The sequence below is a fragment of the Equus caballus genome, chromosome 30 (assembly GCF_041296265.1).
Source record: "Equus caballus isolate H_3958 breed thoroughbred chromosome 30, TB-T2T, whole genome shotgun sequence".
Taxonomy (NCBI): Eukaryota; Metazoa; Chordata; class Mammalia; order Perissodactyla; family Equidae; genus Equus; species Equus caballus.
In genome coordinates, this window is record NC_091713.1 from 19,619,158 (window position 1) to 19,631,845 (window position 12,688).

At 40.1% G+C, this 12,688-nt stretch overlaps 1 long non-coding RNA gene across 2 annotated transcripts; it reads left to right on the forward strand.

The window, feature by feature from the left end:
• The first annotated feature begins 5,192 nt into the window (after positions 1-5,192).
• Positions 5,193-12,469, forward strand: LOC106782900 (uncharacterized). Of its 2 annotated transcripts, XR_011434101.1 has the most exons (5): positions 5,244-5,474; positions 6,337-6,589; positions 9,914-10,025; positions 10,594-10,679; positions 11,600-12,469. It is a non-coding gene; the product is annotated as an uncharacterized lncRNA (long non-coding RNA). The 2 variants fall into 2 exon arrangements; XR_011434102.1 differs by lacking the exon at positions 9,914-10,025 and having other exon boundaries at positions 5,193-5,474.
• Positions 12,470-12,688: the final 219 nt, after the last annotated feature.

The following is a 12,688-nucleotide window of genomic DNA, read 5'->3' on the forward strand; positions in this document are numbered from 1 at the left end:
CAGTAGGGACATAATATTTCATCTTCTGTGTGAACCATCATTTTCCTAAACATTCTACAGTTTTAAACATTTGGGTGGCTTTTCACATTTTTTTATTATAAAGGAGATGTCCTGGACTACAAATCTCTTTTCATAGGTCTGATTATTTCCTGAGGAGAGATTCCTGAAGTCAAGTGCATGAACTTTGGAAACAAAATCAAATTGCTTTGCAGTGAGATGGTCCTGGCGTACCTTTCAATAGTGTGGAGTCTTAATGTGTCACCTCAAAGCAACGTTTCAGCATCAAGAATTATAATTTTTAAAACTTTACTTGTTTGATAGGCAAAAAGTGGTATATCATTTTAATTTCCCTTGAGAGTACTAGTGAGGTTGAACTTTTTTCTATGTTGATTGTTCATTCGCATTTCCTTTTCTAAGAACTACCTGCTCATATCCTTTGCCTATATATTGAACTCTTAGAGTTTTTTATTGGTTTGATTGAATTCTGTATTTAAAGAGAGTATATAACTTTATCTGTCATTCTTGATACAAGTATTTTCCCCAGGTTACTTTTTTAATTATTGGTTAACATGTTCTTGTGATATATGAAAATTAAAGTGTTTATTAAAGTCACCTCTATTTATATTTTTCCTTTGTAATTTCTTCCATTGAATTTATGTTTAGCAAGTTCTTCTCCATTCAGATTAGATACATATTTATCCATGTTTTATTTTGATTTTTGTTATTTTTATTTTCTTAATATTTTTTATTCTGTTTGATCTTTATTTCAGTATATGAATATAATTTAAAGATTAATTTCTAACAAATTATCTTAACATCAGTTGTAGAATACGACTTCCATTCTCTATTAATTGTGATGTTTCAGTTTTCATATACTTAATGTTTATTTATACTAAGGTCTGTTTCTGAAACGTTGATTTTGTTCCCTCTTTCTGTCTAGTTTGTGTCAGTACCGTTCTTATTGGAGACATAATATTTTAATAACTTCTAATGCTAGTCCCCCCATTATTACCCCCATTTTAAAATTGTATGGTTTAACTTGTTTATTTTTCCAAATTATTGTTAAAAGATTTTTAAAAAATGCATTAAAAAGCCTTCTGTTGGGGGGCTGGCCCCGTGGCCGAGTGGTTAAGTTCGCGCGCTCTGCTGCAGGCGGCCCAGTGTTTCGTTGGTTCGAATCCTGGGCGCGGACATGGCACCGCTCATCAGACCACGCTGAGGCAGCGTCCCACATGCCACAACTAGAAGAACCCACAACAAAGAATACACAACTATGTACCGGGGGGCTTTGGGGAGAAAAAGGAAAAAATAAAATCTTTAAAAAAAAAAAAAAAAAAAAAAAAAAAGCCTTCTGTTGGGATTTTGATTATCAATGTGTTAAGCTTATGTATTAATTTGGGAAGAATTGTCACATCACTTTCATATAAATGACAGCAAAATTATTTACCTTAGAAGTCAATACAAAAGGAAAATCAAAAGTTGAAGTGTAGAAGGGGCCACAGAGTACTCTGGAAGGACATCTACAAACTGAACTTGGGTCAATGCTCACTTATTTATATTTATTAGCTGTGAAGTCTTGAGAAAGTCCCTTAAGATTTTTGAACCTATTCCTTCATTTCTAAAATGGTGATAATATCTTCCCTGCTTACCTCATAGGGTTGTTGTGAAGATCAAGAAACAGTAGAATACTTGGAGACTTTTAGTACATTAAAACATGTATATTTTTAAAAGTTAGATTGTTTAGATCCCTATAAAGATCGAAGGGCCCCTCATATGGACACGCTGGGACCAGAATCTGAAAAGTACATTTCCTTCAGCTGGGAAACTTATAAACTATTTCTCACTATCTACCTCCTCCTTTTAAAATGCAAATTATTCAGTTTCTTTTCCTTTTCCCACTGCAGGTACAACTCATTTACAAAGACCAAAACTTTTTAATACTGAAAAGAAGCCTTCATATTTTACAAGCAGGAAGCCTGTCAAGCAACTTGCTCTCGGCAGGAAAGCAGATCATGTATCTTGAGCTTATCTACCTCCTTTAGGCGGCATCTAGCCCTGATCATCCTCGGATATGCACACAGAGCTCTGGAAGACCCACTCTGTACTCTCTGAGCTGGGGCCGCCTCGCCCAAGGCATCTGAAGAGTTCTCGGTTCCCCAGCCTGTTGTTTAGGGAGCTTGGCTTCTTCCTCTGAAGTGTTGACTTTCTGCTGTCATTTTCAAACTACCTACTACTGTTTATTTGAAATCTAAACATCTGGGGAGCTTAAAAGACCAAATTTGTTGAGGGCACAGTCTGCACTCTAACTTTATACGCATGAGACACATGACAAGTAAACATGTTGATAGCAGGATTTACTAAAATGTAACTTCTGCAATATAATCTGGGGCCAGGAAGATTTAGTTCAATCTTCTATGGCACCATTTATGATGGAATTTTAGATCTGGAAGAGACTGAACGATCACTACCTTAACCCTTTAGTTTTGCAAAGAAGGAGCCCAATTCAGAGAGAGGGTGACTTTTCCATGTGATATGGCCAGTCAGTGGGAGAGCTGGGAGCAAAAAACAATCTGGATTCCTAGCTCCTCTCTATTCTACTCTGATACTGCGCCATTCTGAAAATGACACCGATGCAATGCAAAGTGTTAAAGAATGTGCTGTACAATCCGGGAAGAGAAAAGTTATAGCCAGTGGCAGAATATCCTGAAAATACCTGGCTCACAAGTTCTTTAAATACCGTCCTTTAAATGTCTGAAAGAAGTAGAAACGTTTGGAAAATAATACACATTAAAGAGTCTCTCCTTGGGTCTTGGATATCTTCTGTCTCATTTATTTATAAATATTAATAGGAGTGAATGATTTTACCAAGGCTCATAGTGGAAAATACTGTATCTGATCATAACCCAGGTTTTAAAAATATGAAAGTCCAGATTTGATCATCTCCTCAGCCAGTTTGACTGGTTCTGCTGACTGGTTATTATTAAAATTGGAAACAAAGAAGATCTACCTGCCAAAATCTCTTTGGCTTACTTCTGGACTCTTCTTAGTCTGCCCCCATCAGACTTAGCAACTGCAATTTCCTCTTGTCCCTAACAGGAGCTCTGCTTTTAGTGGACTTAATTCCAATTTTTTAAAGTCTTAAAAAGTTTGCTAATCTTGGCCTCCCAATCTTTTTATTTCTGCTGTTCCTTCCCTCAGACTATCCAACTCTTTCTCACAGACAGCTTTAGTCAGTTATGGTTTTTCCTGGTTCTCAACTTCTAGGGCCCTCACACTCATGTCACATGGATTCTTATACCTTCTGGCCTTGTCCCCTCAACTAAGTTGTGACTCCTGGAAGGAAAGGGAGTGCAAAAGTTTCCTCATGAATAGCCTTAAGACCGCTGGGTTCTAGGGAGGGCCATGAATGAATTGAAAATGAAAAATACAACTGAATGCTGGGAAGGAAGAGAATCAAGTGTTCTTGAGAGGTTATTTCTTGTTGCAGATCTTGTTTCAGTCAAGTTTGATACGGCTCTCTCTCTATTGATTCTTGAATTCTCATTACAACAAGTGAAATGACAGCCCTTAGGGTGTTCTCATTTCCCGAATTTCTCTGGCTTTATTTCATGGTCTCTTTCCTCTGAATGACCTTGTTTCTCTTTGAGTCATGGTAACAATTATTTGCTTTCCTAGATACATATTTTCCCCTCAAATAGTTTCAGGTATTTATTTTCAAGATCTACAAGGACTATTGTAAGAGAAACAAATTAGGCAGACGGGCTGTGACTTTAGTAAAAAGTCTGTCAGAGGCAAACTAGAAATGCTTCTTCTCTAAGCTTATAATTCTTAATGACATATCTCTATCATGACCAGTCATCTTGCATTATCTTGATCTGTGCCTGTTTTTCTTTCTCCCACCAGCCTGTGAGCACAGCTTTATTTATTTTTATGTGCTGAGTACCTAACACAGTGTCTGGTGAATAGTAAGCCCACAATAAATGTACTTAAGACATTAAAGAAATTCTAGATTTCTTTAAAAAAAACCAGTTTTGTATTAAGTGAGAAAACCTCTTTTGTTCTTTTTAATTGTTCGTTGATATTTTTTCTCTAATAACAGACAAAATGATGGTCTGAACACCAGAGACAAAATGGCATCCTCTTTCTCCACCTCACAACCTCCAAGTTTCCCTTGAATATTACCTCAACTTATGTTTGCTCTGTCTGTGGGGTTGGAGCATCCGTCCTTTCTATTTAAGGTTGTGTGTAACCATTTTCTTCTATGGAAAAAAAAAGGCCGATTCTTGCAGCAATGGTTTGCTGAAGCTGGTGAAATGGATTGGTTTTGTTGACAAATAGGCTTGGTCTGAATTGCTGACATCTCTCAGCCCTCTGCTGGATTGCACAACATTGTGCAACTTTATGTGGAAATAAATGAGTTTATTAGTGATGAGTTGTGTGTTTGTGGCCGTGTCCGTGTGTGATAATAAACATCTTTTGTGGGTACTTACAGCAATAATGACACCACTCTTTTTCAGTTCACCCTTTACCATAAACTATGCTATTATTCATTTCAGTGGGAGCATCTAACCTCAAAGAATGTTATGAGAGAAGCTTGTTGAAACAGAGTAATGGACAGTAGGCTCTGAATAATCCTCTACTGGCAGGATTGTGTGATAGCCGAGCAGATGGCTTCTTCTATGTTGGTGGTCTGTAATATTTCTACCTTAAGCCATTCACATCTAACACAACTTTGCCACGCCAGGCCCAGGAGATTTTAGTGACTAAAAACAGCAAGCACAGTATTTTCTGAAGTCAGCCCTAGTCACTTGTGGGATGAGCCTGTCACTCCAGGGTGTGCTTCTTGAGGAGACTCTGCTGAACTGCAGTCCCTGCCCTTACAGAGCACACAATCTATGACAACTGAACAAGGCACTGGAGGTGCTCAACCCCTCAAATGGCAGGAGCCCAGAAACAAGCAGCACAGAACCAAACAGAGCTGAGCTCAACAATGGCCACAATGGCTGGGCCCTATAGGGATGGGGTGGAGTTAGGCATCACTGGCAGGGAAACCTTTGAGGGGGACAAGCCCTGGACTAGTGAGAGGAAGGAGTAGAAGTTATGGCCAACAGAAAGGAGTAGAGAGAATGTTCTAGTTTGCCCGGGGTGGGTCATACGGAAAGTTAAGGAGGAAGGAGCAATGAGTTGTGGGAAATGGAAGGGAAATGAAACTGTTAGATAAGCAGGCCAGCTAAAATTCCCTCAGGAAAAAAAATTCATTACAATCTGTCTGAATCACCGAAGAGTTTGGGGGAAGACATTAAAACAGAAGCAGAATCTGAGCTCACTTCAACGGACATTAGTTGTGCCATTTGGTGTCTGCAGGGCACTGGGCTAGGTGTCAGAGGACAGAGGTGAGGAAGAAGTCGTCCCGCCCTGAAGGATCTCAGTCTAGTCAGAGACAAGCTGTAAATGGAATAGTTCAATATGCTGTGGTAAGTGCTGGGCTAGAGGTGTGCTGTGGAAGCACAGCGGGGTAGGACCCGACTTGATCTTGAGAAGGGTAGGGGGGTACCCTGGGGAAGCCTATGATTCATTCCAATAAAGAAGTCTGTGCATCGGGGAGAGTGCAGAGGGAGTGCGAAAGGCTTTTATAGGTAGAAGGGTAGTTTGAGGACAGGCCCTCATGTGCGAAACCACACGATATTTGCTGAGGCTGTGTACTGAGTTTGAACTGCTGGATCATCAAGTTTGAGTTGAGGTGAGTGCGTAGTGGGAGATATAACTGGGGCCACAGACAGGGGCTGTGTTTCCACCACAGGAGCTTATCCTGTGGGTAATGAGAATCTGTGAGGGGTTTCAAGACAGGCATGAGCATGGTGGGATTCCAGAATAATCCCTCTGGCAGTGGTGTGAGGAAGGGCAGGGTGAGGTCCATGGCTATTAACAGTTCAGAGACTGTAAAAGTGAGAGTTTCTGTGGACTTGGCTACGGCTTCTGCAGTGAGAATGGAAAAGAGGGATGGGTACTGAAAGTATTTTCCCTTTAAAATGCTGAGGGTGCTGGAATTGTTAGGACATGGAAGACTAGAGAGAGGAAGGAGACTGGGATAACTGGGAGATTTCTGGCTTTGATGGATGAGTCCATGGTGCTAACTCCCACTCCACTGGGGTTTGACAGGCTGAGTTTGAAGGGTCTCTGTGGCATATATTCTAAAAGAAGACTGGAAGGGAGTCTACTTAATGTCACCCACCAGTGGTTTGATTGTCAGGAGACTGGAAGCTGAGGTCTGGTCCTGGCTCCATCCTTGACTGGCAGTCCTGTCACCTCTCACAACTTCTGCTTCCTCATCTGTAGGTGATGATAGTGAAGCTTGCTCTGGAGGATGCTGTGAGGTCCGCTCTGGAGATAGTTGCAAAGGGCCGTGGATTGTTGTGCTCCTGGTGGACGGCACCATTCCTGAGATGGCTCTCCATCCATTTTTCCTGCTTGGCTGTTTTCTGGAAAGTGGAGAAAAATGATGGAGCTCTGCCCCAAGGATCTCCTCTCACCACGAATGCTAACAGAGCAGACACTCTGAACCGGCAGAGACGACTCAGCATTTCCGAGGGTTTGTGGGTTTAACTTTGAGTCAACATTATTCTAACACCTTTTACTTCACTTAATATTCACAGTGTCTAGTAGGTGGCAGATGGAGGCACAGAGCCGGGAGGGGCTTTGGTGCCAGCAGAATCCCTTCTTGCAGTTCTAGGAAAGCCACAACGATATTTTTTCCCCTCTTGGCAATTTTTTCTTTAGAGTTGAAAAATTTAAGCAGATTTAAATGTTTTCTATGAAAAAATGAAAGGAGTAAAGAGGCCACAGTGAAATCTTCAGGAAAGACACTGTTTGTAGTTCCATATATATGAAAGTCAAAAAGAGGCTAAGAAAAATACGTCTCCCTCACACCCACCCACCCCGCCCACTCACCCCACCCCTGAAAAAAAATGTTTGCTGAAAGCCACCATGGCTCGGAGTTCACAGACGGGAAAGAAGTAGATAAGTGAGAGAAAAGTTCCTGAAGGTGTCCTGTGACAGACATTGTCTCCTACTGGTGACTGTCAAGAGCTAGTGCCGACCTGAGCTGGCACTAGTTCTTCCAGAAGAGTCAGAAGAGTTCACTTAGATTTTTTAATGTTGGAAAAACCAGTCAGGAGAAAAAAAAAAAAATAAGAAAAGTTCTTTTTTCCCCCTTCTTTTAATATCGTTTTCAGTAGCACAATGCGTTTAAAGTAAGGCATAGTTTCCTCAGAGTAATATGGCCTCAGGACATGATTTAGATGGAAAATTTAAGTAAGATTAATGCAATTTATTATCCGACAGGATATCCCTACAAGCCACACTATTTGGCTGAATTTTCGATTCCCAATCTAATATTTCAGATGAGATTTCCAGATGGGTGTCTTATTCCTCTATTAGTTCAGTCAGGGTGATATAGAGTTTGTAAAACAGGAGAGGTTAAACTAGTTTTAACACTTGATTAATCATTGAAATTACTTTGTTACTGTTTGAATTCATTGACTTTTGTTTATTAAGTAACTCCCTAAAACGCAAAGCCAACACAAACTAGAGGTGCATTTCCAGCTTTGCTAATTTATTTGATGACTTCTTCAAAGGAAAATTTTTTTAAAAGTAGTAAATTTATGGTTACATTGAAAGGCTGCTCAATGCGTGATCCCTGCCTTGCGAAAAAGTAAAGTGTGGGTTTCTAAGACTGAGGGAAATACGCATACACACACACACGTACCCCAAGCCTATAGTCTAATTTCCTGGAACATTTCTGGGCAGATAAATCTTTGAAACAAATTGGATGAACAATTATCAGAGCTTTTGCTACTTCCATCAAGAACTAGAACAGAAACTGCCTGAGGTGACAAACCACACATATATTCTGCCATTTTATAAACCACTGGCAAGTCTATTAGGGGAGGTGAATTCCAGCGCACCCCATGAGGCCGTTCTGAATGGAGGGATGAGCTATGGGGAAAGTGCCATAGACGATCAACCATGCTCCACAGCAGGACTCAGCTCTTAGCACGAAGTGAAGGGGGAGGGGGCTGATTCAGAAAGTGGACGAAGCTCCAAACCAGAACTTCTTTTTGGGATATGAAAATTTCCTGAAGTCTGGGTTTGGTAAATTGATTACAATCTCTTTTCAGAGGCCTATCAGGAGCAAACTAGTGAGTTGCAGACATAAATTTGAATTCCAGAGTCTCTGACTAACCCAACTCATAAATGAATTCCTAAATGCTGACTGAGCCAGAAGACGCAGCTTTGGAAAACCACTTGGCAGGAATCATTAGTTTCAAAATGAGATGAAGTGCTCTATTTAGCCCTCATTCAAAACTTTACAGAAATGCCAGATTTCCATAAACACAGGTTTCCTTGAATTTCCAGGGCTTTGATTAACTGGTAGAGGAGGGTGTCTCACAAATACAGATTTGTATGCAATATTCAGCTTGGACGAGATTGGGAGCTGGAAACCAACACAAACTATTGGCTCTCATTTCTAAGATGTTAACTCTTCCCTTGTTTTTTAGAAAGCTCTTTTTGTTATGAGGAGTTTGGAGAATTGAAAATTAGTCTATGGTTTAAAAACGTGGCTGTAGATCATATTCTTGTCATTTATGTCATCATCTGTTAAGCTTTTCATGACTGATTGATGACCCACCGCTTTATAGTGTGGCTTTAAAGCTCCAAAGGAATGAGGGAATTAAAAAATACACTGGTGTCTCTGCTGAAAAAGACATAAAGTTGTGGCTTCCACTAGTAAAGAGATTGCTTGCAAAGAGATATTTTCTTGTTTTAATGTGTTTTAATTTTTCCTTTTATGGCTGTTTTTCTCCATTGATACTGGCACATTAGGCAGAGTATGTAAAATCGGTACAACATAGATCCACAGAGTTAAAAATTTTCGCGGTTGATTTTTTTTCTTTTTGGCTTCTGCATTCAAGTCAATAAAAACAAAATAAATTTGGAGGGTAAATAGCCAATTTTCTGCATTCTGAAAAGCTGTTTCCTTCCAAGGGAGTAAGTTTAGAGCCCAGGACTGACTTGAGTTATGACATGGATTCCGTTGCCTCTGTGGGCTTTTCCCATATTTCTTTCAGTGCCTGTCATTTGTCCATAGAGTTTTAAACATCAGAGATTATGCAAGAAGAAAATATTAGTTAAGCTAGTTAGGCTGCCTCAACCAGGCTGAATCTTTCGTTTTTAGTGGAAGGTCTGAAAAATATCCAGAGACCAGATTTATTAAGTCTAGCTTGAAGCTTAACTTACAACAGGGTAAAAATACCCACAGTTATCAAGTTGGCTGCAGTTTTAATCTGCTTCTGGGTAGTAGGCACTCATATGCTTGTCTAAATGAATTGGATCTTACAGGTGGTTCTCCAAAAGTTCAGCTTCCAGTTATAGAAAGGAGCGATATAGAAGTCATCCTTAGAAAGGGCAACCTAAGAACAAAGTTTTGCACTAGGTCACAGGATAGCATGAACATTCCTGAAGTCGGAAAGATGTGGATGTTGCCCAAGAATGACTGGGAAGTCCCTGTAGTAGTTTTTCAAGCAGGATAGTCTTAAGACTTCCATCTGAGGTTTGTCATGATAATAACTGCCCTCACTCAGGATTTGACTAAGGCTTTGCCTGCAGTACTTGGTAAGGAGCCTAGCGAGACGACTATGGTGAGGTGCTGTTTGTAGACTGTGGCTTGTTGCCGACATTATCTTCCACCTCCTACCTCTCCTCCTCTTTTTCCTCTTCGTAATTATCATCGTCGTCATCATTGCAATCATTTCTTGCCCTTAGTAACAAACATAGAGGTTAACCAAGGCAAAACATAAGTTAGCCTATTTCATTATTTTCTTCTTCTCTTCCATCTCCTTTTTTTTTTGTCAAGGACCCAAAACCAAGAAGAAAATATTTCAGAAACAGTTCCTGTAGAATCTCACACAAATGTGTATGTGTGAGGGGCTTGGCTCCAGTGGGATAAGCAGATGCATAGCTCCTAGGCAAGTACTCCTGGATCTGGCTACCTTATGGGACATCTGAGATTAGTTCTTAGAGCCTCCGACTATACAGTGCAAAGATCTTGAAAAATTCCATTCCTTCACTTGACAGAATGAGATGCCCCAGAACTGAGGGTGTTGTGTAAAGGCAGAAAAATATGGGGACAGCGGGCAAAAAGGGGGTGAGGAGTGAGAATGACAAGAAGACAGCAGAATCCACTCAATGAGAGGTCTGATTTCCATTTCACACTGTGGGCAAGATCAATTTGATTTGCCAGGAGAGATCTTGGGTTGTGTGTGTTGCTAATGCAGAGGGGGTGAGTGGCTATATGGATGCACTTTCTGTGGCTTGTAATTCTATAGAGTCTAGGATGCCTCTAAGTTTCAATCCTCTTCTTTCCCTTGGAATGCCTTGTCAGCTGCTGTCTGCTGGCCACTTGAGCATGGTGATCTGTCACCTCTACTCTTGATTCCTTTTACGAAGGAATTGCATTCCCACACTCCCAGTAAAGCATTGGGGTTCTCCTCTACCTTCACTCACTCAATGAAATTTTTGCTGTTGTTGTTGCAGGTATTCTGTATTCTAGGCACTGTGCTAGACACCAGGAATACAGTGGAACTTGACGTTAATCAAGTTGTCCTGAAGAAATGTAAATTGTGAGTGAGGCAAATTCTGTGAAGGCAAACTCCACGGCTAGCACATCACCTGCATTTAGCTTGCTCAGGAAGGTCTGGGATGTGATGATGAAGCTGAATCTGGAGTCTGAGTAGGAATTAAGCAGATGAAGAGGGGAGTGAAGAGAGTTCTGGTTAGAGAAACAGATGGTGCAAAACCATGCATTTTCCCCAAACAAAACCTGTGCCATGGTCTGCGTGAGGAGGTGTGGCAGAGGTGGGGAGAGTTTTCCTTTCATCACTTCTGAGTTGAAATATGTCACCTGGATCAGGGAATCAGTCTGCCACCTGTGCTCCAAGCCTCTAAGAAGAGGAATTATTTACCTGTCCCTTTATCAATCATTTATTGCTTTTTTCTTTTACATAAAAATGTTCTTGGGGGGGCTGGCCTTGTGGTGCAGCAGTTAAGTTTGGCTGTTCCGCTTTGGCGGCCCAGTTCGCTGTTTGGGATCCCAGGTGCAGACCTGTGCACCGCTTATCAAGCCATGCTGTGGCAGGCTCCCCACACATAAAGTAGAGGAAGATGGGCACTGATGTTAGCTCAGGGCCAGTCTTCCTCAGCAAAAAGAGGAGGATTGGCAGCAGATGTTAGCTCAGGGCTAATCTTGCTCAAAAAAACCCAAACAAAACAGAAAACAAAAACAAAAACAAAAAAATGCTCTTGGGGCTGGTGATTCAAAAATATAAATCAAATGTGATTGCTGGCTTCCAGGAGATTTAGCCTTGTGCTAGGTTAAAGGACATACACAGTTTAAAGCTCTTGATACATATTTGCAAATTGTTTTCCAGAGATTTGTATTGGTTCACCCTTCTACTGTGGGGAAAAGTCTGTTCTAAGTTATTTTCTTAATATTCCTTCCTTTTGAGAACTTGCTTTCCCTCACACCTTGTGATTCACTCAGGGTCGCCATTACATATTGCCATCTCTATCAAGAAGGACAGCCAGTTAGAGTATTTCCTCTCCTGTTTCCCAAAATAGAAACAGCAACGCCAACACAGCAATTCATCCTAGGTCAGTATGTTACCCAGGCTGGGCCATCACAGGTTTTTCTATTAGATGAGTTTGTCTTTTTTCCTTCAAAATTGTAAGCTATGAAGAGGATTCAGTGCCCTGGAGCCACTATGGATCATATTTCTCACTGCACAGAGACAGTCTGCCTGAGAATTGGTCCACCACAGTGAGAAGCAGAGCTGAGGGATGGAGAAGGAAGAGCTACACCATGATGGGACCACTGGGCTCCACCAGCAACTAAAACCAGGTCGTACTACTCCTGTATTTTTCACTTAGATGAACCAACAAATCAATTTCTTTGTCTTCCCTCCTGCCTCCCTGTCTTTTTTTCTCTTTTTTCCTTTTTTGTTAAATTGGTTTGAATTGAGATGCTGACTGGTAGAGAGTCCTTACTATACCTTCATGATCGTTATTATCACCTTAGAAAATGCTATGAACTTAAAAAAAATTCCTGTATGTTTGTATATCTTTGAAATTTGTATACACACATTTGTGCTTGATGATTAGGATGAACATTCTTTTTCTCATTTGTGAATCATGTATTCATGTTTTGGTCCACTTATTTATTAAGTTTTTAGTTTTAAAAACATTTGCATAAGTTTATTTCATGCTGAAGATATATAGGCTACATGTTTGTGAAAATGCTTTTCCCACATAGTTGTTTGTTTATGTTATGAGTCTTTTACCTAGGGAAATTTGCTTTTTGTTTGTACAATATAAATTATCTTTTAATAAAAATTTGTTTTTTGGTAAAATTAAATTATTTTTCTTTGTAAATTTTCCTACTGTTTTTAAATTTACAACTCCCTTCTTTATAGAATTTTTGTTTGCGTTTTCAGTTTTAAACATTCAGAACTTATTTAAGTGTGTGATTGAGTTGAGTTTTTGTGTTGACTTTTTTCTGCCTATTCGCTATTTTTTTGCTTCAACAATGTTGACTAATCTGTTAATTTCCAATTGGCTTATAATGCCTTTAAAA